The sequence below is a fragment of the Orcinus orca genome, chromosome 4 (assembly GCF_937001465.1).
Source record: "Orcinus orca chromosome 4, mOrcOrc1.1, whole genome shotgun sequence".
Taxonomy (NCBI): domain Eukaryota; kingdom Metazoa; phylum Chordata; class Mammalia; order Artiodactyla; family Delphinidae; genus Orcinus; species Orcinus orca.
In genome coordinates, this window is record NC_064562.1 from 14,793,788 (window position 1) to 14,816,937 (window position 23,150).

General features: G+C 36.3%; 1 long non-coding RNA gene across 1 annotated transcript in view; it reads right to left on the bottom strand.

Moving 5' to 3' along the window:
- Window positions 1–23,150, bottom strand: part of LOC117195556 (uncharacterized) — a 179,922-nt gene that overhangs the window by 154,987 nt on the left and 1,785 nt on the right. Inside the window, exon 2 of the long non-coding RNA XR_004475283.2 lies at window positions 16,639–16,728. This is a non-coding gene — a long non-coding RNA (uncharacterized LOC117195556). The remainder of the gene's footprint in view (window positions 1–16,638; window positions 16,729–23,150) is intronic.

Here is a 23,150-nt window from a genome sequence, read left to right on the forward strand (position 1 = left end):
TGAAAATTTTTATTCATGCAATGTTTAAGAGGATGAAAATGTACTAACAATTAAAAAATATGACAATTAACAATTTAATAAAATGTGTAATGAAATATTACAGAACCTGTATCTTCTATTAAAAATAATAATTATTAATCATAGCATGAGAAGGTGGTAAATCAGTTATATACCTAATTGATTTAGCAATATTATTTTTAAAATACTGTGATATTTTGATATAACACAGTCTGATCTTTTTTCTTGGAAACATGTTATCATGGAGACTGCCTTACAATGTATTTCATGTTACTTGTACTTCTATAATTTAACTGATTTAACACCAATTGTATTGAATTTTGCTCTATACTAATATTTTAATGTGACATTAATACTTTAACCTCTGTTTGGACCATACTTACAAAATTTTGCAGCTATTGGTTATTTTAACTACAAAATACTGCTGAATCATTTCATCAAAGATTTTAAATTTTCTTCAGCATGGATTGCTAACCATTAACTTCAAGATGTCCCTCAGCCATTTGGACAGATCATCTCCTCATCTCCTCGGAGCTTTTTTACTGCTACATACTAGGGACAAATCAGGTTTCCAAGCCAACTTTATTTCCATTCTTCTTAGTAGTCTTACTTTTTAATGCATTTATTCATTCAACAAATTTTTATTGAGCAGCTCTTACGTGACAGGCAGTGAAAATGTACTACCTCTGGAAGGTAAGAGTCCAGGAAAAATATATAATTTAAAGAATAATTAAAATAGTGTAGGTATTGTAGGAGCACATAGCAGGGAAACCTCAACAGGTAGAGGAGTCAGGCTATGGCATTTCAAAGAAGATGTCAAAGCTGAGACTTGAAAAATGAACAGAAATTAGGGAAGCTATTAATAAGTAGGGTAGTTCAAAGAAAAAAAGTATATAAAAAAGTTCAGAAATGAGTGACACCATCAAGCTTCCAAGGTAACTTCCTCACAGTTCAGAATAGTTTTAGAATTGAGTGCAAAGGAGATATGGCTAGAGAAAACGAAAAAGGTTTTCAAGCGCCTAATTAGCTGTTTTAAGGAATTTGGATCTTCTAAGGGCAATGGAAGTCTTAGAAGAGTTTCAAACTTTAAAACAAGATAAGGCCTGTGTTTTACAAAGATCGAGTAGCTTGTTGTTGTTTCTTTCCTTAAGGTACTTCTCAAAACCAGGAAACCTCCAAAATCCTTACAATCATGATTCCTATGGACTTCAGCTATTATTTCCAAATATTTGACGTTTTTCCCACTTGAAAAAGAGCTATCTCAAAGCAATAATCAGATCTGTTATCTAGCAGTCAATATGCATGGAGAGTTCTCTTGGCCAGCGCTTCTAGGTGCAACTGGGTCAAGGACAGAGAGTAAGAGCAACCCTTTTTAAAATTCTCACTTTGTGGAATGCTCTCCTTTAAAGAAATAATGGCACATATGCACCATGGAATATTATGCAATCACTAAAAATAATGAATTAGAGCATCTGACACAGAAAGGACTCCAGGAGTAATTCTGATAAGAAACGCAAAATGCAGGTAAATATCTCCATAAACCCATTTTTGATAAACCATGACATCCACTATATATATGTATGTGTATATTAATATATGTAGGTACAAGTTTATATATGGTTGAATACAATGTAACATGAGCCTTTATCACAGGATCTGAGCTGAGGAAATTCACTCTTACTCATTTAGTTCCCATTTCCTTTTGCTATATTCTTATATAAGCACACATTTCACTGCACAAAACAAAAAAGAAGTAAAAAGAACCCCATCAACCAACCCCTACTAGGAATCTCAGATCAGTCCTGATTTTTTAATGAATGGGAATATATATTTTCTGCCCACCCTTATCGAATGACTCTACTACGTTACTAACCTATCCTTTTCTTCACAATCAGCCACCTAATTACTGAAAGTGAGGATCTAAGGCATTTCCAGTTTGTCCATACATTCCAGAATTTTGATTTTTGTGGCACACTCCTTTCCTTCTACAACTGCTATTTAACACATATTAATATATATTAATTACCTTTAATGTATAAAAATTACTTTTATTTTTCTCATTATTCTTATAAATCATGTTTATTAGAGAAAATGCCAACCATTTTTTTTTTTTTTTGCAGTACGCAGGCCTCTCACTGTTGTGGCCTCTCCCGTTGCGGAGCACAGGCTCCGGATGCGCAGGCTCAGCAGCCATGGCTCACAGGCCCAGCCGCTCCGCGGCATGCGGGATCTTCCCGGACCTGGGCACGAACCCGCGTCCCCCGCATTGGCAGGCAGACTCTCAACCACTGCGTCACCAGGGAAGCCCCCAACCATTTTTTATGTGTATATACATACACACATATGCAATTTTACAGAAAAGCATTAACTGAATCATAAATTCACAAGGTTTTTTCCCTAATGCTGACTGTTTTGTTTTTGCTGTTCTCCCCACATCCTTCCCTTATCTTGCACCAAAAATCAACGTTATAGAATAGTAATTCCAGACCTAACACTTTACACATTTACCATTATAATGGTTCAGAGTGCTTTATACGTATCAACAATCTCACATGGCAGACACTATTGTCCAGATGTAATAAACAAGGAAACTGAGACAATCAATGATAAAGTAACTTGTCCAAGGTCCACAGGTGTTAAGTGGCAGGGACACACTTGAACCCAGGCAGTTGGACTCTACAGTCTATGTGTTAGCCACTATTCTAACCGCCCCCCTTCTCAAATTAACATGGCCTTCCGTTTTTGTCTCCAATGCTCATGTTATCACAAGCAAATATATATAAACATGTACATACAATACTAATATACACATACATATATGAGTGGGAATGTGTGGTTTTGCTAAAAAACAGGGTTATAGAGACACTTCCCTACATTTTGTATTTCTTGCATACAAGCAGTCATCTTATTTTCAATACTGCAACAAACAATCTTTTACTATGTTCTTACTGGTATTTTGTTTCTGTAATATAGATCCCAGTAGTGGAATTACCAAGTTGAAATAAATAAATAAATATGTATATGTAGTTTTATTTATAATTGATGTTGTCATACTGCATCACACAAAAAAAGCTGTATAATTTCACATTTCTAACAATAATATAACACTACATCCTTTCATTTCCACCAGCAATGGAAATTAGATTTTTACATATTCATTAATTAATTAGTTCTGAACAGATAACACATGCACATGGTTCAGTGTTGAGCAGATATACAACAGTATGCAGTAAAACAATCTGCCTTTTAGTCCTGGCCTTTTAGGCCAGTTTCCCTTCCTTGAAGTAAGTAATGGTGCCAATAAATTAACAAAGGTATTTCACGCACATACAAGCAAACACAGATATAAATTGTTTTTCCCCACCCTTTTGTTGACACATAAACCTACTGTACTTAATATTCTGTACCTTCTCATTTTTATTTCATAATGATACTTAAAGACCTTTCTATCATTAGCCTTTTTTGAGCCCATCACTTCATACATCTCCCTAAATATGTGTGTATGTACATTTATAATTGTACAAAAATAGATAATATTATATATGCTGTTTTGTCAACTTTTTGTTTTTTAATTAACTTTTTTATTGGAGTATAGTTGATTTACAGTGTTGTGTTAGTTTCAGGTGTACAGCAAAGTGAATAGTTGTACATATACATATATCCACTTGTTTTTCGATTCTTTTCCCATATAGGCTATTGTAGAGTACTGAGTAGAGCTCCCTATGCTCTACAGTAGGTCCTTATTAGTTATCTATTTTATATATAGCAGTGTGCATATGTCAAATCTAATCTCCCAATTTATCCCTCCCCAATTTCCCCCTTGGTAACCATAAGTTTGTTTTCTACATCTGGGACTCAATTTCTGTTTTGTAAACTTTTTAAGCAAGCTATACATTTGTCTCCCCCGAAAACACCTCAGCCTTCTTCATTTCAGTTGCTGGCAACTCCATACTTCAGTTGCTCAGATCAAAAACAATGAGGCATCCTTGATTCTTCTCTTTCTCTCACACCTCACTTTCATTCTGTCCAGGTATTTTGTTGGCTATACTTTTATAATCCATCTGGAATCCAACTACTTCTCATCACCTGCTCTGCTACAACCCTGGTCCAATCCAACATCTCTTGCCTAAATTACTGCAATGGTCATTAATGCAATGGAAGCCTCCTAAATGGTCTTCATCCTTCTACCCTTCTGTTTATTCTCAGTACTGCAGTGATACTTCTAAACACATAAGACAGATCATATAATTTCTCATAACCAAATCCTACAATTTCTCCCTATTATACTCTGTTTAAAAGCAAAAACTTTACAGTGGCCAAGGACTTAAATGACTGGTCCGGTTAGCTCTCTAACTTCTTTTCTCCTTGCCACCCACTCTGCTCCAGTTATGCTGGCCTCCTTGCTCTTCCTTAAAAATATCAGGCATGTTTGTAATTTAAGGCTTTTTACTAGTTGTTCCCTCTGCCTCTCCCTGATACTCTCATGGTTTACTACCTTGCCTTCCTGTCTTTAATAAAATCTCATTTTAACAATGAGACCTTCATCCTAGCCCTCCTTGTCCCCCTTAACTCCTCTACCTTACTTTTTTCCATAGACTTATCACCTTCTAATATGATATAATTTGTTGTTGTATTTATTTTTTTGATATTTTCCCCCAATAATGTAAGCTCCATGAGGACAGAGAACATTGTTTTGTTTATTGAAGTATCCCAAGTGCCTGGAACAGTGTCTGCCACATGGGAGGCACTAAATAAATGTGGGTTGAATAAATAAACATACAGAAGAGAACATAAATTATCTATCAGTCAACCTATCTATACATGCATACATAGGTTCAGTTTAAAAATAATTAAAAAGCAAATAACTACTAACCACTCAGGTCAAGAAATAAAACATTATCAGCACTCCTGAAAATCCTTATGTGACCACCCAATCACATTCTCCTCTGTCATCATTCTTTTTTTGCCCCAATATATTTTTAATGCTTAGAAATTATTCATAGGGGACTTCCCTGGTGGCGCAGTGGTTAAGAATCCACCTGCCAACGCAGCAGACACGGGTTCAAGCCCTGGTCCGGCAAGATCCCATATGCCGCGGAGCAACTAAGCCTGTGCGCCACAACTACTGAGCCCGCGTGCTGCAACCACTGACACCCACGCGCCTAGAGCCCGTGCTCCGCAACAAGAGAAGCCACCACAATGAGAAGCCAGTGCACCACAACGAAGAGTAGCCCCCGCTCACCGCAACTAGAGAAAGCCTGCGCGCAGCAATGAAGACCCAATGTAGCCAAAAATAAAATAAATAAATTTTTTAAATATTAAAAAAAGAAATTGTTCATAAAAATATTGATGGATCCTTTAAAGGTTAGATAAAACACAGCTGTGAATTCATATGATCCAGGTGCTTTGTTTAATGTAAGAGTTTAAATCACCTTTCCAATCACCTTTATGGTTGTTCTTTTCAGTGTTTCCTGTACTTCAGCATGCTTGTTAAAACACAGATTACTAAATCCCACTCCCAGGGTTTCTGATTTAGTGGGTCTGAGAATTTTACTTATAGCAAGTTCCTTGGTGATACTAATGCTGCTGACTGAGGGGCTACATTTTGAGAACCATTGGTCTCCATAAATAATCCATTTTTTCTAGGTTTTCAAATTTGTAGCCATGAAGTCTCACATAATGGTCTCAATGCTTTTCTACCTCCTGATCTATGGCAATATCTCCTTTTCATGTCTAACTTTGTATACCTTTGCTTTCTTTCATTTTTCCGTGGCCAGGTTCTGTTTTAACGGTCTCATCAAAGAAAAGATTTGGAATTTTTTTTCTATCGTATGTGTTTTATTACTATTTCTTTAATTTCAGCTTCTTGTTTGTTTAATTTCTTTATAATTTCTTTAGAAGATTATAAAATCCCTTTATTTCTCATCTTCAGGATTATTTTTTAAAGTTTTCTTCTGATAATTTAATGATGAGTGTGTCAAAGTTGTATTATAATCTTTCTGCAAGGGAAAAGCCAATTCAAAGGTGGTCTCTCAGTAAAAATGGCTGGAAGTAATTGTTTGCCTAAATACTCCACCAAAAAAATGTTTGGTATAATAAAGTCATTAGACTGTAATCTGGCAGTCAGCTGGGTAGATTTAACTGTTGGTTAAACTATATATATATTTAACTAATAAACTACATATATATATCTGTAGCTGATGATTCAACAAGACCCCCAGTGATCCCTGCCTCCTGGTTCTCATACTCTCATTGTACTAGGATTAGTCTGTGGGACCAATGGAATACAGCAGAAGTGATGGCATGACAGGAATGATATGAGGTTATAAAAAACACTTCCAGGGCTTCCCTGGTGGCGCAGTGGTTGAGAATCCGCCTGCCGATGCAGGGGACGTGGGTTCGTGACCCGGTCCGGGAATATCCCACATGCCGCAGAGCGGCTGGGCCCGTGAGCCATGGCTGCTGAGCCTGTGCGTCTGGAGCCTGTGCTCCGCAACAGGAGAGGCCACAACAGTGAGAGGCCCGTGTACCGCAAAAAACAAACAAACAAACAAAAAAACACTTCCATCTCCCTCTTTTTGGATCACTTGCTCTGGGGATGCTAGCTACCATAGCCAGACTCATTAGTAAGGGCCTGAAGCCTGCAAATAACCACATCAGCGAGTTTGGAAGTGGATCCTCCAGTCCTACTTGAGTCTTGAAATGACTACAGACTCAGATAAAAACCTGATTGCTTTCTCATGAGAAATACTGAGCCAGGATCATTTAGCTAAGTCACCTCCAGATTCCTTAACAATGTAAATGTTTGTAGTTTTAACCTACTATGTTTGGAGGATAATTTGTTGTGTGGGTAATAGTACACATATATTTTAAGTTATTGAAAATTTTCTACCAAGGCTTCTGGAACTCATAAAAGTATAATTTATATCAGCTAAAATAAATAGAAGAGGATGAAGAGTGGAAGATTATTAGAACATTAGAGTATTTTGAACTATTGTATATTTTCCTTTGCTGGACTCTAAATACTTGTGCAAGCAAAGGAATAGTAAGATTGCTATAGAAACAAGTAAGATTGCTATATATCACCCTTTCTCAAGTCCTCTACTATAGATAGTTAAGTGGGTTTAAACATTTAAGGATGTCTCTTTTTTTCTTCCTTATTTCATTTTTAAAAAAATTAATATTCAGGTAGAAACTCATCTGGGACTGACATATGGATTCTAGCTTACGATTTACAGCAATGCAGAACACGTACTTTTAATGACGTTCAACAGACTTTGGGGACAGGTCCTAACATATGTGCTGCAAATGTTTGTTTCCAAGACAATAATGATAACTATGTCAATTTCAAACAGGAATTTGTTAGAATGAGGCTCTGCGCCAGTATTTGTTGAAAAACTTAAAACAATCATGAATCAATGACCAAAAAGATACGATTCAAAGGAAACTGGCCTGACAAAAAAACTACTATCTCATACTGTTACATATTTTTTCTTAAATGCACTAAAATTTTTATTTTGAGTTTGTTTTAAACAAATCAGTGTATTTTAAAAATAATCCCTACATTATTAAAGCCATACTGTTTTATAGAAATCACAAGGAAGACAAACACAAAAAATTCTTAAGCAACAAATAGAAGTACAATAACTTTACAAAACTTAGAAGTCTGCAACAGAGCCCGTTAGCCACAAAATCCTGAAATGGAACACAAATATTTTTTCAAGCACTAGGAATCACTCAACTTAATGTTTTCATTTTCAGATAAGAACCAAAGTCATAATAATGGTAGACAGTACTTTACTGAGGGCTCATATATGCCAAACATATGCGCTCACCTAAACACCCACCCCTCCTCCTGATCTCCTCAATCTTGCTTTACCCTTTTCTTTCCAAAAGCAATGATCACTTTCTAATATACCACACAATTTACATATCGATTAGTCTAGTGTTAAGTGATTTATCTACTTTCATGCAGCCCAAGCTGGGATTAGAAACTAGATTTCCTTATACCCATTTGAACCAATCAATCCAGTCAAATATTTGTGCACCTATCATGCACCACAACAGAATCCATCCATAGGCCCAGTTGCTCCTTATCTTATAGGGCATATAAAATGCTTTGAGGAGAAAATTGTTTTAAAAATGATCCTAGGGACTTCCCTGGTGGCGCAGCAGTTAAGAATCCGCTTGCCAATGGAGGGGACACGGGTTTGAGCCCTGGTCGGGGAAGATCCCACATGCCATGGAGCAACTAAGCCTGTGCGCCACAACTACTGAGCCTGCGCTCTAGAGCCCCCAAGCCACAACTACTGAGCCTGCGTGCCACAACTATTGAAGCCTGTGCACCTAGAGCTCATGCTCCAAAACAAGAGAAGCCACCGCAATGAGAATCCCACATGCTGCAACGAAGAGTAGTCCCTGCTCGCCACAACTAGAGAAAGCCTGTGCACAGCAATGAAGACCCAACGCACCCAAAAATAAATAAATAAAATAAATTTTAAAATGATTCTAAATTTTTTATTGCTTAGAGCTTCTTTAAATATGAATACATATTAATTGCGAATTATTTTGTTATTTTAACGTACCCTTATATTCTATGACTCTCCTTCCTAAGTTGCAGAAATGAGTGAGATGAAATGTCCCTTGCAGAATCAGTTCTTTTATCTCAAAATGTTGTCACATTCACAGTTAACTGCATGATTAGGAACTGGAATTCAGACACAGTAAGACCTGTTTGGTTTGTGACTCACGCTATATAGATTTTGGGTGGCTTGGTGCCTCTGGCAGTTCAGACCTGTAATGACAAATCATTGCTGGAATAATGATTTTTTCCCTTCACTTCTGAAATCCTTCATCAAGTAAATAAGTACACTTAAATAGTTTCACTTATGTAGGCTGAATATGGCAAAAATAGATTTGGGATTATGCTGTTAACACACCTTTCCCAGAATTTTCACTAAAAGCTCACATTTAACCAATTACATTTTGATACCTACATTCCCCCTATAATTTAATCCCAGAACTCAACCCTAAGTGCAATATTAAAAGTGTTTGTATATCAAATTGTTAAAAGTACATTTATGTATTTCTTAACTATTTGTCATTTAATCCAATTAAACTTGGTGAGTTTCAGTCTGAGCTCAAGTCATTCATTCCTTTGTTCCCAAAATATTTATAGAGCATCTATTTCGAAGAACACTTCAACAGGCTCTGACATGCAGCTTAGAATCTATGAGCAGTGACAGAGAATTATATAAGCAATTATAATACAGTGTGATAATGACATCTGATGGGGAATCACTGTATGATCTAAGAACACTGAGAATGATTGAGGGAGGGCATGAAAGTCAGTCAGCTAAATGACGTGGGTCGAGACATCACCAGAATGCAAGGAACAGTTTTTTAGGGCAAGAGAACAGTTTGTGTAAAGGCTAGGAACGGAGAGGGAGAACGGTGCATAGGAGGAACTGAAAGTTCAGGATGACTGCAGTGAGGACAGGAGGGTCTTGGCTGAAGATGAGATTGGAGAGGAACTCAAAGGTCAAGGGCCAGAACACAGAATCTTATGAACCATGTTAAAGATGTTGTACCATTTCCTGTAGCAATGGAGAGCCACATAAGTGTGTAAAGCTGATGTGATATTTCTGGAGAATGGATTGGAGACTGGCAGACCAGGTTTTGGGGTTAAAGTAGGAGGAGGAGGGACTTCCCTGGGGGTCCAGTGGGTAAGACTCCGCGCTCCCAATGCAGGGGGCCGGGGTTTGATCCCTGCTCAGGGAACTAGATCCCACGTGCTGCAACTAAGACCCAGCGCAGCCAAATAAATAAATAAATATTTTTAAATAAATAAATAAAACAGGAGGAATTAAAGATGTGAGGGATATTATCCAACTGAGGCTAATAAGTGTGGCATCTGAAATGGTGTTGAAGAATCTAATGATTTTGATAGGAAGGTATGGGAGCAGAAGAGATATTGCAGACAGAACACCCAAAATTCTTGAATTTAAGGGTAGTAGTTTCCTATACTAAATAGGAATCAAAAGACTGTTGGGATGCGTGGCAAATACTGTTGACTGGCAATATAAAAGCATTTCTAGTCCCCCCACCCCCCTTTTCTTTGTCACTTTCTACTACAGAGCTAGGAAAAGCGGATTCTCATTTTCCAGGCCTCCCTTTGATCTAAGGGTAGACATGTGACCCAGTTCTGTTCAATCAACTGATCAGGGCAATCTTCTGAGTGGCTTTCTAATAAGGAGGTAAGTGAAAAAAGAGAGCTCACTGCACTGCCCCTTCTCTTCTTGCTGTAAATGTGGATGTGGTGTTTGGAATTGTGTAGCCCTCTGACAAACAACCATAAGACGATAATATGTGGATGAAATCCTAAGAATGTTGGAGAAGAAGTTAGGAAAATCTGGGTCCTTGACGATATTTTGACCACTTCTGAGACCAACAACTAGCAGACTTCTTGTAAGGAAAACAATAAATGGCCTTATGATTGAAGCCATGTTAGTTTCTCTGCTTCTTACAGCAAAAGCATTCCTAACTAAAACAGGAAATAAGTGGGGGAAAGGAAGACAGGAAGAATAAATTGACACCAAGTTAAGACTTCTTGTTGTTACATAAAAGTGGTCTTCAGGTATGATTTTTGTAAAAGCAAGAAATGTTCTCCAATACAAAAACTGTCTCAAACTCAAACGCTGCAAATTCAGTTAACCTCCTTACTGGTTTGCTGATGATTCAAACTCAAGGCTTTCACTATGTAATTTAAAGTCAAATTTAAACTTTAACAACATATGGCAGAAACAACCACTGACAAAGTGTTAATGATACATTATTTCATTAACTCAGGCATCCTGGAAAGGGATGCCTGAAGCTGGGGTACAAAAGCAGGAGGATTAGAATGTTGACCCTTACGCACACCTTGAACAGATCTTTGTCAGCCACACTTATCTTCACCCCCTTTTCAGAAGACACAGAAATGTGCATAATTTAGTGCCTATGTGCAGCTATTGCTTCCGGTCATGAAGTCTTATCCCATCTTCTTTGTTTGCCCTATTCCAACTCATCCTTTCAGGACCCAACTCAGTTATCATCTCCTTAATGTAGCATTTTCCAGTATCCACAAAGTTAGCTGTATGTCTTCTGTGCCACCAAACTATGTCATTGGCATATTTGTAATACATTCACCCTGTGGTAATATTCTGTTGACAAGCCTGTCTCCACCACTTGACAAGATCTTTTGCTGCAGGGACTGGATCTTACTGCCTCTGTATCCCTAGCACCAGGTATTGTTAAGTAGCTTATAAAACATAATATTATTGAGAGAGAAATTAAGTCAGTGGCTGGCAGGGCCTGGGGAAGGAGGGTGAAGACTGATAACAGGAGGACAAGAGGGAGCTTCTGGGGGTGATGAAAATGTATATCTTAGTGGTGGTGGTGGTTATATGACCACATATATTTGTCAAAACTCATCAAACAATACACCTAAAAGGAGTGAATTTCACTGTATGTAAATTATACCTCAATAAACATGCATTCTAAAAAATGATACAGGAATAAGACAGTGAACATGAATGAATGACAAACACAATAACGCATTTACCTGAGATTTAATTTCCTTTCTAGGGGTACTTACTTTTTTTAAGCACCATCTTAAACCAGGCCAATGCTTAGCACAAATAAAACCTGAATGGTGGGCATTATAGGTAAGACAATTAGATTTCTGAACAGAGGCACTTCTAGGAATTCCTTAAGTTATTCTATCTAATTTGCCTAAAGAGAAAAGTGACTGGTCAATTCTGTCATTCAAAGACAACTTTGCTATTGATTCTTATATAGTGCAAGTCATTCACAAATCATAAAAATAAAGTAATCCTTCCTAGTACACTAACTCAAAAATGCTTTTCCAATCAGTCTCAGAAGTATCTTATTTTGATATTAAGAGGAGAAACCAGGTGTGCTATACAAATTTCAAATGGAGCCAAACTCTGAACTTATAAAATGTATAAAATATTTTATCTATGCTGTATTTTATCACATTAGATTTCTGATCTTTTTATACGTGTTTTAAGATTATGTATCTATCTAGAGAGTTACCCTTAAATACCTTTAAAATGGTGGTAACTGACAACAAATTAAACTGATTTTGAGTTAGAGTTGTGATGGATTACTAACCTATCTTTCCCTCTATAAGGACTTAAGTTTAAATTTGTCTTAGAACATAAATTTAAATGTTTATTACTTCTAATCACCAGTGAAAGGTGGTGTGTGTCTATACAGGTGTGTACACACAGCATCCATCTCACCCCTCATGAATTTCTCTGCTCAGAAAAGGCACAAACCTAAAATTAAAAGTGAAACATGAAACCTGGGTAGAGTGTCATTGTACATGAGCTGGGGCAATGTCTAGGATCACATAAAATTCACAGTTGTTTCATTTATTCTTGCTCAGATTTTTAACTTAGCATTTTCTATGGCACCTGTGGGGCAGTAGAAAACAGCCCATGTCTGTTTTCCAGTCTTACTTCTGCCTCCTACCAGCAAAGACGGTCTAGGTCACTTCCATTTCATCTTTCCCAAATTCTTCATTTATAAGATGCAAAAATAACATCTTCATGAATGTAATCAAGATTAAATTAATTGATATATCTTAATATGTTCCACAATTTTTATCCTGAATTCTTACTTACAGCCTGAAAAAATCAGTAACTTTATTGTAACTGGTCATAGCACAAGCTTGTCTACTGGTAGAATGAGGAGTGAACGTTGGGAAATTTCAGATTTGTGTTCAATTTGACATATATTTATTAAGCATTTATTATAAACATGACCATTATAGTAGGCACCTGGGATACAACACAATTTCTGCTTCCTCACATTTGTTATAACATGACTAAGTATTATCCCTGTTTTACAGTGAGGAACTAAGGCTCAAAGAAAAAATACGCCAAATAATTATTTAATTGGACTATGTGATGATTGTTAAGTATAATGTAATTTTAAGTGCCTGGCATAGTTCTTGATTTTATAATTAATTATGAACTACAGTAAAATGTCATCTAGGGAAAAATGAGCGGCCTTTCAAGCAGGTCTATACCATGATGTGGTTATCATGACAGCTTTGTGGGTCCCGAAATCCTGATCGATGGCTGTCATTATCCAAAGTTGATGTCATCATTTCCCCCAAACTAGTTCCTCCTCCTTTGTTCCCTATCTCAGGGGAACCAACATCAATGTCATTGTTTATCCCAGAATTCTCCTCCCCCTGCCACCAGCAATGCCCACTACATCTCCAACTTTCAACAAATCCTGCCAATTATATTTTATAATTTTGTTTCAAAATCCATCCTGTTTTCTCCACCTCCACCATCACTTCCTTGGTCTAGGGTCCACCCATATGACTTCATTTTATCTTAATTACATCTTTAAAATCCCTATCTCCAAATATAGTAACATTCTGAGATACCAGCGGTTAGGATGTCAACGTATGAATTTTTGGGAGACACAATTCAGCAGCCCATTACAACTTACTGCATTATGTCAAGAGGCACATAATGTCAAGTTCACCAGATCTCTGCATTGTAAGGATACAAACTTCCCTTTGTAATTAGCAAATCACCTGTGGGATGAAAACTTGAATACCTTGTGACTATCCTATTCCTCACCAACCTTTCACCCATTCATTTTGCCATCATCCATTAATGATTCTTGCCTACATTATTATTTTAAGTCTGCAAAGTAGTGGTTTAACAATTTTATCGTTCCTCTACATTTATTAGCGGTCATTCTTTTGTAAAGATAGGCCTTCATTCTTGCTGCACTCCAGCTCAATGTTTATAAACACCAGAGTCAACTTTCTTAACTGCAACTGCTTAAAAACCTTTGATCCTTTCTTCTGCCCTGGGGATTAAGTACATACTCCTTTATATGATCTCTAAAGGACTTCAGCCTTTCCCCTCCTTGTCACCACTTTATCTCCTTTACTGGTTTTTTGTACTCATCCTTCAGGACTCAGCTGTCACCTTCTCCCTAGCTTTCTCCAACAAATCATAAGAGCCCCTCTAGCACTGTATACTTTACTTTCACTATCATAGCATATACTATACTACTTTGTAATTCATGGTTAATTATCTCACTGACAGACTTTAAGCTATCTGAAAAAATATAAGAATCACATCAGTCTTGTTCATTCTCATATTTCCTAGCACCTCTCATAGTCCTTTGGTACAGAGTAGGCACACAATAATGATTAATTAATTACTGGGAGTTATGTAGTATATACAAATCTATGTACACTATAATTTATGACTAATTTATAGAATTTATAAGGATAATTTTAATTAAAAGTTATCTTTCACATAATTTGCTTACTGGAAGCCTAAGCCATTAGGTAAGATGAATTCCACTCTAAAAATAATAAATATTTACTTGGTATTAACTATTGGCCAGCTCCTGCCCTAAGCATGGATTATTTTAAATTTAATCCACAGAAATCCTCTGGTGTGGGTACTATTTTCTCTATATAACAGATAAGGAAATTGAGAGAATATCACACCGCTAGTAAACAAAAGAGATGGGATTTGAACCCAGGTGTCTTTAATTTCACAATGACTTTGTAATTTTTATTACTTTCTTATGAAGAGTTCATCTTCCCCATTATATCTGACTATAAATCTATCATCCATGACTATTTATTGAAGCCCATGTTTTTGGTTCAGTAAAGTTTCTACTTTCAAGAATACAGACATGTATGATGTAAGGCATTTATAATATTATCAAATACCTAAGTAGGAACAGTCCACAGACAACATACACTGCCCAAAAATGTAAAACATTAACATGTAATCTATTCCCAGAACTATGTTTTGACTAAGTCCAAGTAGATGTGGCAGTAAGAAGAATTTTGAATTATGTTTAATGTTTATTGAATTTGAAATGGCTGAAGGAAAGAACTTTTTTTTTTTTTTGGAATCTCTTTGTAAAGACCAATTCAAGCAGAAAAAAATATATGTACAGGATTGATTACAATGATCTGGTATGACTTAGATACACTGTGAGACATGACATCTGCAGAGTGGCAAATATAAAAGGATAATTTCAAGGTAAGAATTACCACAACAAAAATGAGATGCTGCAAGTACAAATATGGTAAAATTTGGACTTGGATGTGTGAGTTGAATGATTCAAAGTATCAAGCACCATCCTGACACTGTGGGTATGGACAACAACAAAACAGTTATAGAGTGTTGCGAAGAAATTGAATTGCAAGGACACTGGCAGAAAAAGTAAGCTCTTGTGTGTATGTGTGTGTGAACTCAATTTCCAGTTGAGAGTATCCTGACAGTTGTAAGATATGCATAAGTAGAAAAAAGAAGAGGAAGAAATTAGGATGAAAATAATCAAGTAAGGAAAAGTTACAACATGAGCTTTGCTCCTTAATGGGAAGTTACTGAAAAGCAAGCATTATGTACTTTATTTAGAATTTAAATCCTACCTTTTTCCAGAAAAACAATTACGATAGTTAACAAAATATAGCAGGTAATTATCAAAAAGGTGAAAATGCTCAATATTTTTAATCCCCTAAATTGGTAATGGCAGTTACTAGAGGTTTTATGTTCTAAAAGGCACATACAGGGATTTCACCATGGATTCCTCCAGAGTTATTAGGATTGAGGACCTCTTTGACAGAATTTCCTAATGTGAAGACCACAGAGTACTAGGGTGTCCATGAACCTCCTGAAATTATGTACAATCCATCATGTGCATATGCAGCTTTCTGGAAGGCATTCCATAGTTTTTTAAAACTCAGATTCTCAAAAGAGGTTCATTACCATCCCCTTCACCTCCCCAAATTAAGAATGATTAATCTAGGAAAAGAAGTATTTGCTTACAAAGTGGTAAGATTTGTCTTATTTTCCTGTTACCAAGGAAGAAAAATATATTTAGTTTTATGACTTGGCATCTTGTCTTTTCCGTTTCATATTTGCATGTGGGAGGTTAATTTACACAAGTTTCCATTACTAACCAGGTGTGGTTTACGTTTTTAAGATATCAGGTTTGCAAATCCCATTTTTAATCGCTGTTGCTGTTTATTATTTTGTTTGGTTTCTTTTTTTTTTTTTTTTTTCTTTTTGGTACGCGGGCCTCTCACTGCCGTGGCCTCTCCCATTGCGGAGCAGCAGGCTTCGGACGCTCAGGCTCAGCGGCCACGGCTCACGGGCCTAGCCGCTCCGCGGCATGCGGGATCCTCTGGGACCGGGGCACAAACCCGCATCCCCTGCATCGGCAGGCGGACTCTCAACCACTGCGCCACCAGGGAAGCCCTGTTTGGCTTCTTATTCAATTCAATTCAAATTTGGAAGGGTTGCTCCTTCCTCAAATTGCTTCATAGTTTTATTTTGGTAAATATAAAGAAAAAAAAATTCCAACAAAGACTTTCCTCCTATTTAATGAAGAAATTTGAAGATTGTAGCAAACATTTTCACTGAGCCCATTTCAAAACTAACAAGTAATTAACAGGATTTTGGCAGCTGTATTAGTCAGAGTTCTATGAAGAAACAGAAACGATAGGATATACATATAAGTATACAGGAAGAGATTTACTATGAGAGATTGACTCACTCAATTTTGGAGGCTGAGAAGTCCCTCTGCAAGCTGGAAGTCCAGGAAAGCCGGTGGTGTGGTTCCAGTCCAAGACCCAAGTCTGAAGGCCTAAGAACAGGTGAGAAAGAAAGAAAGGATGGACGTCCTAGTTCAAGCAGACAATGAATTGGCCTTTCTTCCACCATTTTGTTCGGTGCAGACCTTCAATGGATTGGATGATTGCCGAGGGCAATCTTCATTACTCAGTCTACCAATTCAAATGCTAATTTCTTCCAGAAAGACCCTCACAGACACACCCAGAAATAATGTTTTACCAGCTATCTGAGCATCTTTAGCCCAGTCAAACTGACACATAAGATTAACCATCACAGCAGCCCTACAAAAATATTTATTTTAATTTAAAAGGTGAATACTGGGACTTCCCTGGTGGTCCAGTGGTTAAGACTCTTCGCTTCCACTGCAGGGGGCACAGATTCTATCCCTGGTCGGTAACTAAGATCCTGCATGCCACACAGCACGACCAAAGTAAACAACAACAAAAAAAAGACAAAACAATATAAAAGGTAAATTCTATTCCCATAGGGACCCCTGAAGCGATAATTTATTTCCGACATCTTAGTCACCACATTTGAGTAGTCCTGCTGACAAAATTTTATTTTATGGTCTGTATTCTAGGAACTTTATCTTAACTATCATGTTGAATCATAAAAAGCATTTTAGTGGGAAGCAGCCGCATAGCACAGGGAGATCAGCTCGGTGCTTTGTGACCACCTGGAGGGGTGGGATAGGGAGGGTGGAAAGGAGGGAGACGCAAGAGGGAGGAGATATGGGAACATATGTATATGTATAACTGATTCACTTTGTTATAAAGCAGAAACTAGCACACCATTGTAAAGCAATTATACTCCAATAAAGTTGTAAAAAAAAATAGGAGTTTAAAATCCCTAATTCATTACAGGAAACTTGAAATCCATAAGAAGAGAATTTAGCTGGTGACAAGATCGGAAAATGTTTTTGAGTGAAAGTGCCTAGCATTATATTGCGTGTATATCTCAAGTTCAAATAGAATAGAATTGAACTGACATGGAGCAATGAGTGGGCAATAAAATGTAGATAGAACGAATGCAGTTAAGATGAAACCAAATAAGATCCATATTTTATCCCTCCCAAAAAAAAAAAAGCATTTTAATACAAATTAGAAATGATAATGCCTTTCTATGACTAAGTATATATTTCTAAAGAAGAGGTGTCTTTAATCTCATTTACATTACTGAGAAAGAAGAATTATATACTACTGTGGGAAATAATTCTTCTGGCAAAGAACGCAGAGAGAAAAATGTGACAACACGTAAACAAAATCTATCAAGTGTTGACTTTTGGACTCAGCTACTCCAAACTTGAGATGAATAAGAAATGAGCCTATGATTTCTAGACAGTTTCTGAATCTTGGCATTTTAAGAAGGGAAAATAAGGAATCTTTTAGTTCTAACTGAGAGAATCAGTACATTTGAGACAAAAATGTAGGAAAATGCTTGGATATGTTCCAGTTATCTATTACTGCATAACAAATCCACCCTCAGATTTAGTGGTTAGCCATTTTATTATATCTTATGATTTTGTAGGTCGGAAATTTCGGCCAGGCTTACGCAGTGATTCAATTTTATCATTTCTTTCTCATTTACTAGTTCGAATACTTTTATAAAGAGACACTTTCCTTCAATCATTATTTGATTACTTAGTAGAGACCTTTATAGAGAAAAGGCAGGATAAAAGCATGATTCTTTTCCCATACTTTTTAGTTTTCATGATAATTGTCTCCTTTCATTCTCTAAAGATAACCAGTATTTTTTAATATCAGAAAAAACTCATAGATTTAAACATATTTAATGGCTTTCAAATAATTGCAATTTTTATATCTTATTGAAGTTCAAATTGCACCATCTTTGGCCTGTAGTAGGAGCCTCTTCAAGTTGACTCTTGAATCTTTTCGACATGATGTTAGTGGTCTTTGATAATTTCCTTGCTTTTTGGTATATGAAGACATTCCAGGCTCATTCTGTACATTTCCTCTCCCAGACTGGAATCTGTCCCTTTTCCAAAAAGTCCTGGTTTCCTTTAGTGGTAAATGATATTTCAAGACCACAGTCTTGGAGGTAGGGATATGTATTAGCCTAATCAGTTCCTAGGCCTTTCCAATGAACACAAATAGGAAACCCACATACAATGGATTTATATATATATAGTGTGTATCAAACCTCATAAGTTCCTACAGATATTTTCAGTTCAAATAAAGGACCACTCTGCACTCTAGGATTTGCACTCTAACCTCTAACACATTTAGCTCCTTTCTTCTACTTGAGGATTCTGGTTCTCCAAGAAATAGGAAATGATAGAGTTATTCATTTGCTTTACCCAATAATATACACATAACAGTCTAATACTAATACACTTACTGCAATACAATTACTAAAAAGCTAAGAAAGTATTTTTTTCATATGTTCCTACCATTCTCTCCCCATTTTAAGAGGTATGCATTGACAGATCATACAGCCATTAAATACTATACTCTTTGCCTTTGAAACTTCATATTGTCTTTGTTCTATAAATAACCATGTAGTTAGTGCTTGATATCTGTCCTCACTTCATTGTCTCTATTGACAGTTTGGTTTTATGAAGCTCATTTTCTAATAGATTCTTCAGGAGTGCTCAAGAGAGCAATATCCACAGAGTTCTGGCATGACGTTGATAGCTTACCTGTGTCTTTATATTTGAAAGGCACTTTTGCTGAATATAAAATTCTTGGGTCACATTTTATTTCCATGAGCATCCTAAATACAATACTCCATTTTCTTCTGGCATGAAGACTTGCTGTTAAAAGTGTGTCTATAATATAATTTTCTTTCCCTTATAGGTCACTTGCTTGCTTCTGTCTAAATGTTCAAGGAATATTTAAAATTTTTCTTTAAAGTCTAAATTTTACTAGAATATGTCTTGGTGTTGGCCATCGGGTTGATATTCTTAGGTAAATGATGTACTCTTTCAATACATAGTTTCAAATCCTTGTAATTTTCAGGAAATGTTTTTTGAATTATAGTTTTGAGTTATTTCTTCCACACCTTTGCTTTGGTTTCCTTCTGTAGTGACTTCAATTATAATTATGTTGGATCTTCTTTGTTTATCTTCAATATTTATTATTTTCTCTTGAAATATCTTTGCCTTTATATTTTTAGTTTTAATTTTTTTAATCCTTTTCACCCTCTATTTCTCTTAAGGCATTATCTGTTATGTTGTTTATCTACGTGATACAACCAGTTTAATCTACCTTTCTAATTTTTTTTTTCTTTTACTTCTCTTTCTTTCTTGAGGTATCTCACCTCTTTCCTGAGATTTGTAAACTCTGGTTCATGTTGTTCTTCCATAGCATGTATCATTTTGAAGATACTCAGCTTATTTTAAAATTTATTTCTCGTTATCTGTATGCTTAGACATTTGGTCTAGTTATTAATATCTTTAACTCACTCAACAAGTATTTACTGAGTATGTACTATGTGCAAACAGTTATTGTAGCCTGAAGTTGAGCCACATTAGCCAATCAAGCTTATTGTTTTATGCAACTAAAATTTTGTAGTGGTTATGCAACAAAAAGTGGACTAGTACACCATATTTATAATTATTAAGTCCTAACTATCTTTAGTCTTAACAGAATACTTTTACACCATGAATTGTCCATTCTTGAAACCTTCATTTTTTTACCCTGTCAGCTGGATTTATGTCTTTAGGAACATTTTAAGGAAGATGTATTCCCAAGAAATAAAATTTGAAATTTTTTTCTTGCATAAATTAATAATATATATGAGATCTAGAAAATTACTGAGTCCCAATCTTTTCCCTCAAATCTTTGTAGATATTGCATAATTACCTTCAGGCATTTAGTTTAATGAACAAGTTTTTGACTGATTTTTTTTGTCCCTTTGTAGGCTGTAGGGGGGTTTATGGTGGGAAAAAAAATGCTTGCAAGATGTTGTTTTTAATTCTTGAAATTAAAAAAGAATTCTTTGGGATATTTTTAGTAGATAGTCTCTTTTAATTGCTGCTGTCTTGAACCCAATGCACTCTTTCACTTGCAGACTAATGAAAACTCCTGAACATTTTCTATTATAGTTTTCGTTATTTATTCTGGACATTTTCTTTGATTATATTAATTAATCAAAGGTTGTTTCTCAGTCTTCTGACGCCTGTATTTATCATTTCTTTAAATCTTATTGATTTCATCTCTTTGTTTTTTTCCCTATGCATTCTAGGAGAGAAGGTGGTTTTCAAATTTTTCTTCCATATCAATAATTAAATGTTTACAGTCACTTTTTTTAAATTGTTATGTTTACGGAGTTATAATTTATAAACAGTAAGATTAACTTCTTTTAAGTCTATATTTGAGTAAGATTTGACAAATTAGTCACCACCATAATCAGACCACTCTGGGAAAGAGCAGAGTGAGACAGGCAGAGGACCAAGGACTGAACTTTGGAGAATGACCATATTTAGGGTCAGAAGGAAGAAAAATCAGAGGACTGGTTTTCAGCCCCAACTCCTGCTATCATTCTAGAAGATTTCAGGTCCAAATAGAGAGTCCTTCCACTCTCTTGTGCCTGTTACGAGATACATTGTGTCTCCATCCCCCTCCCCCCACACCAAATTCATATGTTGAAATTCTAACCCCCAGTATCTCATAATGTGACTACACTTGGAGATAGGCTCTTTAAACCTATCTAAAGGTAATTAAGTTAAAGTATGGTCATTAAGTGGGCCCTAATCCAATAGGATGTGTCCTTCTTAAAAAAGGAAACTTGTACACAGACAAGTACAGACGGAAGACTATGTAAAGTTGGGGAGAAGACAGCCATCTATAAGCCAAAGTGAGAGGCTTAGAGCAGATCCTTCCCTCATGATCTTCAGAAGAAACCAACACTGCCAACACCTTGAAACTGGACTTCTAGCCTTCAGAGCTGTAAGGAAATAAACTTCTGCTGTGCAAGCAACCCTTTCTGTGGTACTTCGTTATGGCAGTCTGTGTTACTTTGTTATATACTCTCTTAATCTTTTGATCCATCATCAATCAAACTCCCAATCTTGGATCATCATTGTAATTCTCCCAGGTCAATGAATGCTGCAGAACCACCCCACACTTAGAACTGGGAGAGAATGCTTCCTAGACTGGACCTAGTGCTTTACAGGGCTCCATTTGGCTCTTTTTCAGCTACATCCAGTCCCAAAGGGCAAGGAATCTGTGAGGGAGATGTTCACTCAGAACCTGTGCCTTGATGTTTAAAAAATGCTTTTGATAGTAGTGTGTATACGTTAATCCCAAACTCCTAATTTACCCCTCCCCCTATCTTTCCGCTTTGGTAACCATAAGTGTGTTTTCTATATCTGTGGATCTGTTTCATATATAAGTTCTTTTGTACCATATCATTTTTTTTTTAGATTCCACATGTGATATCATATGATATTTGTCTTTCTCTGTCTGGCTTACTTTACTTAGTATGATAATCTCTAGGTCCATCCATGTTGCTGTAAATGGCATAATTTCATTCTTTTTTATGGCTGAGTCATATTTCATTTTTTATATATATATATATATACACATATACATATAAAGCTACATATAAATAGATAACCAACAAGGACCTACTGCATAGCACAGAAAACTATACTCCACATTTTGTAATAACCTATAAGGGAAAAGAATCTGAAAAAGAATATATATATATAAATACACACACACATACGTATAACTGAACCACTTTGCTGTACACCAGAAACTAATGCACATTATAAATCAACAATACTTCAATTAAAAATTTTAAAAAGTTTTAAAAAAACAAAAAATAAACATAAAAAAATAATTAAATAGCCATGACCATAGTCAGTGAGAATGAACCAAAAACTTCAGCAAAAGTCACATACCTAATGAATATTTTATTCCTTAAAATAAACATACAGGTTTGTTAAAATAATAAAGTCAGTTCCTGACGCAGGGGGGAATGCTTTTGAGTACCTGGCTCTCAAAATTCTCTGCTCATAAGGCTCCAAAATGGCTAACAGTGATTTTTTCCCCAGGTCTTTTCTGCTGAGGGCCAATAGTGCTTCTAGTATCTATATCCTTAGACCCAGCAAAAAGGCCCCTAGGTCAGAGAGGTGATGGAGCAGTGGGGTGGGAGTAGGTTTGCCAAATTTAATACAGGGTACTTTGTTAAATTTGAATTTCAGACAAACAACACATAACTGTTTAGTATGAATAAGTTCCAAGTATTGCATGGGACATAATTATACTAAAAAAGTATTCGTTGTTTATCTAAAATTCAAATTTAACACAGCATACATTTTTAAAAATATGCCAACCCGGGGTCCTCCCTGGTGGCGCAATGGTTGAGAGTCCGCCTGCCGATGCAGGGGACACGGGTTCGTGCCCCGGTCCGGGAGGATCCCACATGCCGCGGAGCGGCTGGGCCCGTGAGCCATGTCCGCTGAGC